Source organism: Pteropus vampyrus, unplaced genomic scaffold, assembly GCF_000151845.1.
Source record: "Pteropus vampyrus isolate Shadow unplaced genomic scaffold, Pvam_2.0 Scaffold463, whole genome shotgun sequence".
Taxonomy (NCBI): Eukaryota; Metazoa; Chordata; class Mammalia; order Chiroptera; family Pteropodidae; genus Pteropus; species Pteropus vampyrus.
The window spans coordinates 179977-185976 of record NW_011889244.1 but is presented as its reverse complement, the minus strand read 5'-3'; positions in this window follow the sequence as shown (position 1 = coordinate 185976).

Sequence of the window (6000 nt, the reverse complement as noted above, 5' to 3'; positions counted from 1 at the left end):
CTCCAACAATAATCTAATGGGTTTTCCTTAATAGGTTACCATCTTCTTTCCCCTGGCTGTCCTAAGAATTCTTTCTTTATCACTCATTATTGATAATTTTAATACAATGTGTCTTGGATAAGGCCTTTTTGGGTTGAGATAATTGGGTGTTCTTTTGACTTCTTGAATTCCAAGCTCCAGCTTAATACTCTGATTTGGGAAATTCTCATCAACCATTTGTTTAAAAATGCTTTTTAATCTCTGCTGTTTTTCATCCCACTCGAGAATGTCCATTTTTCTTATATTTCCTCTCCTGATGGTATCAGCTAGTTCTTATATTTCTCTTTCATTATTTTTCATTCTCAGTCTCTCTCTTCTTCCTTCTGACTTATTTCTAGATTTCTGTCTTCGATGTCACCAATTCTTTCCTCCATTTGGTTGACTCAATTGCCCAAGCTTGCTATTTCATTCTTTATCTCTTTCAGTATGTTCATTTCAGAGGTTCAGTTTGGTTCTTTTTTTGAGGGTTTCAATCTTCTTGCTAAAAACCTCGTTCTGCTCATCTAATTGTTTTTTCAGTTCCTAAAATTGTTGATATGAATCGTATCGGATCTCACTGAGTTTTTCTAGAAGTATCATCCTGAATTCTCTGTCATTTAAGTCACATATTTCTATGTCTGTAAGCTTATTTTCCACAGATTTTTCTCTTTCATTTTGAGCTGCCTTGTCACCTTGATTGCTCATGGTGTTTAATGAACAATTTCTCTGCCTGGGCATTAATGGAAGTGTATTTTGCTTTTTTTTTTTCCCCCCAGTAAGAAGATTTATTGTATAAAGGTCTCTCTTTAGCTTGTTGCAAAAAAGGCATTTTTCTTTTGGTTTTCAGTAGGTAATGTCTAAGTTTCTTTGATCCCTTCTTTATATAAAGTCTTAATAATGCCTTTTTTTTTCTTATAAATATTCAATCACACTTGCTACCCTCAGTCTCAGTCCTTGTCAGTGTTAGCCAGAGTTTTGGTAGAGTTTGCTTAGATTTCCCTGGGGCTCCACTGTGTTCGGTGTTAGAAGGTATGGGAGTAGGTGCCCTCTGGTTTGGGGGATGGCGGCTGCAGCTCAGCCATGCGTTTTGTAGCGGTAATAATCAAATGTTGCTTTTCTGCAGTCCCCACTTCTCTGCTTTCTGCCTTGAACCCTGGTCTCTGCCACTGTGTGGAGCTCACAGCTCTCTCAGGTAGGGCTGTTCAGGGAACCCGTTGTAATTTTTCTCCTCCTCCTCCTCCTGCAGGAAGCTCCCAATGGGAGAAGCAGATTCTTTGTTTCTCTCAGTGTACTGCCCAACACCTGGGGTTCTAACCTGTGGTAGCTCTTATTCACAGAACCCTCGCTTAGATGTTCTTGTGTGCAGGTTGGGTGTTTTCTGTTGAGTTTTAGATGTTCAGCTCATTATCGTTTCAAGGGGAGAGATCTGGGAACATCTCTCACTCCACCATGTTTCTGACATCACCTGCTTAGGATTTTGAAGTGGGGAAATTACTCTTAATTATCTGGGTCGGCCAAATGTAATCAGAAGAGTCCTTTGACGAGTCAGACAGAGGCAATATGACAACAGCAGAGGGAAAAAGAGAGGGAGCGGGAGTGAGAGCTATTGTCAGATGCTACAATTGCTGGTTTTGAAGATGAAGAAGGGGCCACAATCTAAATACAGGCAGCCACTAGAAGCTAGGCAAGGAAATAGACTCTCCTCTAGAACCTCCAAAATGAATGCAGACTTACCAACTGATTTTAAGCCTTTGATCTCCAGAACTGTAAGAAATTTTTGTTGTTTTAAGTCACTAAGTTTGTAGTAATTTGTTACAGCAGCAATAGGAAGCTAATGCAAATGGAAACTAAATCTCTCTTTTCTTACAAACAAACAAACAAGCAAACAATCCCTTGATCCTGTGTTCTTTCCTTTCCATAAAAGCTGAGCTTCTTGAAAAGGGCCATCTCTATCCCCTCCCTCCTACTTGATCCTAAACCCACTTTGATCTGGCTTCCATCGCCACCACTCATTTAGTTTTCCCGAGGGCCAACTACAACTTCATCATTCAGAATATATGAACAATTTTCAAATTTTATCTTGACATATCAGAACTGACCAATTTTTTCTTGAAACTCTTTTCTATCCTTAGCTTTGGTGGTAGCATGTCTGCACAATTTGCTGCTTTTTCTTAACCCTCTTGCACCCAGTTGCCCTTTTGTATATTGATGTTCCTCCTGGGTTTAGTCATTCCTTTTATGTTCTGAAATCTTGCCTGGGTTATCTCATCCATTCTCATGGTTTCAATGACAACATATATGCAGAATGACTTTCCAATCTATACCTTTACCCAGATCTCATTCCTTACTCCAGATTCATAAACTTAACCATTCAATGTCTTGCCAGTTGACACTTCATCTATTCCACAAGCATGTCAGACCCTCACATTTTCTAAACTTTCCATTCAATTCTGCTTTTTCTCTATACCCTACTACCAAAATAAGAAACCTGGGAGTCATGCTAGATTGCTCTTTTCTTTCCGACTTCCTGCCCTTGCTCAGTTTCAATATACTGTCAATTTCACTTCTGAAATACCCCTCACATCCATCTCCTCCTCCTTATCCCCACAGTTGCTAATGGAAACTAAGCAACTGTTCAAACTTTCATTTCTTGGTCCATATCAGTTCTTTCCTGGGTCCCTGTAATGGTCTACCAATTAGTCTTTTTACCTCTAGTAGTCTTACTTTTTTTTTTTTTTTAATAATCTGTGCTACTCAATGTTAACAGAGTAATAAATATAAATAAATCAGACTACATCCCTCCTAAAAATCTATCATTTTCATCCCTGTCACCTTTAAGATGAAGTCCAAATGCCACCACATGGTATATACACTCTTCATTCATGTTGTCCTTCCATATCTACTAGCCTAGTCTCTTCTTATGCTTTTCACATGCATTTTATACTTCTTTACAAGAGACAACTTACATTGCCCTCAAGAACCTGGTAGCAAAGCGGTGAAGGGCAGAGGCTCTGGACTCAGACTTCCTGGTTTAAGTCTTGACTTTATTATTTAGTAAGTCTACTGTGATCTTGTTCAATATATTTACTTAACCTTTACATGTCTCAGGTTCTTCATTTATAAAATGGGGTATATCTTGGTATATATTTCAAAAGATTGTTGTGAGAATCGAATGAGGTAATACTTCTCACATTCTTGGAGTAGTGTCCAGCATAGAGTCAGAGCTCAGCAAGGGTTTGCTTCTGTTATCTCCTGGCCTTTATACCTGGTGTGCACTCTGCCTGCAATCCTACATCTCTCTCCTCCCTCTTCTCTGCTCAGTCAACTACTTTAAGACTAAGCCAGTTTTATTTTCCTTAGGACCCAGACTTCCACGACCTTCAGGCTATAAATGCATAATTCTGTCATAGTTCTTAGTGCCTCCCCCACTAGATTGTAACTTGAGAGCAGGAATTGTGTTTTTACTGTAGTATACCCAGAAACTTGCATATAAAGACTGCTATATATATATATTGGATGAACACGTGAATGTGATATTTTGGGTGAATTCATGTTTTAGTTATCCCAGGGCTCTAAAGCCCAAGGGGCATTTTTCCTTGGATCTGTAGCACTTTTCCTTTCTGCTCTGTTGTGGGGTGTGGAAGGGGAGGGAAGGGGAGAAGGAATGAACGGCTCTAGCTCCTAAGAACTCTACCTAGTGACTGAGCATAGGAATATGCTTACTTTGGGGAGGCTGTTCATCTTACACTCTGTTTCCACTAACCTGAAGAACCACAGTTGGACACACATGAAAGCTCCCACAGCCCTCCTAGGTCAGTTAATAGTAGTTCGTTGAACAAATGAATGAAGAAATACCACATCCAGAGGCTGTATTGTAGTAGTAGGAGAAGCCATTAATTTCTCTTGAATTCCAGTCAAATAGTGGAAAGGGAGCTCCTACTGGACAGTAAAACTTTTCATCAACTGGGAAAGGCATTCAGAGCATGTGAGGACTGGAACAAAAAGTTTAGGTTAATACTGCATCCTTGGCTACCTCACAATTACCTCTTCTGCAAACTTTGCAAATGCTTACAGGGTAGGTTGATCAAATAAAACCAATTTATAAAAGTGCAGATTCTAATACATAACTTTAGATGTTTCAAAGATATTCTACCTACATAATCTGATATGTGAAGCAGAATAAAGCTCAATAGTTCTCATGGAGGTAGAGGCAGCAGCGACAGTGGTAATTTTATAAGGACCCTAGGCTTTTTCAAATCATACAGATTCTTCCCCAAAGCTATATGAATCATTTGTTTACGTACTTAACCAACAAGTACTGAGTACTTTCTGTATGTGAGGAACTATGAGTACAGAGATGACCAAAGTTGACATTATTTCAGCCCTTGTGGGGCTTAGTCTCATGGAGGAAGAAATACTCTGAAGAGTCATTTAGAACATAATGAGAGAGGTGCTAGGAGCTTTGGAAGTGGTAGATCATTTTCCTGCCTTAGGCTTGGCAGTGTTAGGATTTCTTCCTTGTAGTGAAGATATCTATCTAAAAGATAAAGAGGAGCTAGTCACAGAAAATGGAAAAAGACCTATCAAATGTTCTGGCCAAAGGAGTCAGTATTTGTGTTGCAGGACATTAGGTTGGACATATGGTACCCTGGAATTGTCAGGACGCCAAAGTGAAAGATATCTTCTAGAGGTGGTAAGTCAGTTCTGCTACCAAACCATACCCCAGTACCCCATCCTCTACCTTCAAAAGAAATAAACAGAAGATGGTGTGGAGGTGAAGAGAGAAAGGGGATTGATGGAGTTATGTGTCTATTGCCAGCCAAAGGATTGAGTGCTATGCATTTTGTCCTCACCTCCAAGTAAGGGGCCTCCAAGAGAACCACTCATAAAAACTGGTGGGTTGGCAAGGAGAGACTAGCATCGCTGTTCTTGGTTGGGTATCTTCTAATGAGCTTGCTGAATATATTCTCTATGATCATTGGAGTAAAGAGGGAGGGTTGATAAGGAAAGAGATGTCACTCCTATAATTTGGTTTACCAAGGATGTGTGAATTTCCTGTAAGTCAAATAAACAGTGTGGAAATCAGCAGGGTTTAAGTCATCTTGCTAATCTTCCCCCCCCACCACCACTGCCCCACTCAAAAAAAAACAAAAAAAAAACAAACAAAAAACTGGCAGCCAAGAGAGTTTAGTTATACTGCCAAGGGCAGGACCTGAGGGCTTGTGGAAATAGTTAAGCTGGAGCAGATTTCCCACCAGAGGATTATACAATGGGGAGAGTTCCAAGGACACCAACCCATGTGCTCATAAGAGTTAACATTTGGGCACCTTCCATATGGAAGGTATCCATGATCAGTTAGCTTAGCCTGAGGCAGAGAACCAACAGACGACTGCAATTATATAACCAGCTATTAAAAGGGCTTTTTGCCCTTCTTCTCTCAACTCTTCCTCCAGGTCCCAACTCAAAAAGTAGTTCAAATAGGGAGAGAGATCTTTCTATTAAAGAACAGAATGTACTAATTCCCCCAAACCAAGTCCCGCTGCCGAAGGCTGGCTGGTACTGAGCGAGGAGTTTAAAATTTGACATGAGATTGAAGTTTTAAAGTGGACTACCCTAGTCTGTACTTTTAATAACTAAGTTAACAGAAAGCTAAAGAATCTGTCAGAGCTGGAAAGGGAGAACTGACAGAGTATGGTGGAAGACACTGGTTAAAACCATGTCAAGATTGTGTTGAGTAGAGTTCAGAGTGTTCATGAAATTGTTTATATCTGCGAAGAGCCCTTGAGGTAAGAGACAGCCTAGTGTGGTGAAGGAACTGATAGTATTTAAAGATAGTTGGAACACAGAGTGAGAGAAGGCTGGAGGAGTTGGAAGAGGCCAGGCCATGGAAGCCTTAGGGTGTTTGTACTTTATTCTTGGGGCAAAGGGAAGCCATATGCTTTAATGATAAAATTTGCATTGTAGAATGACCTAACAGGGAGT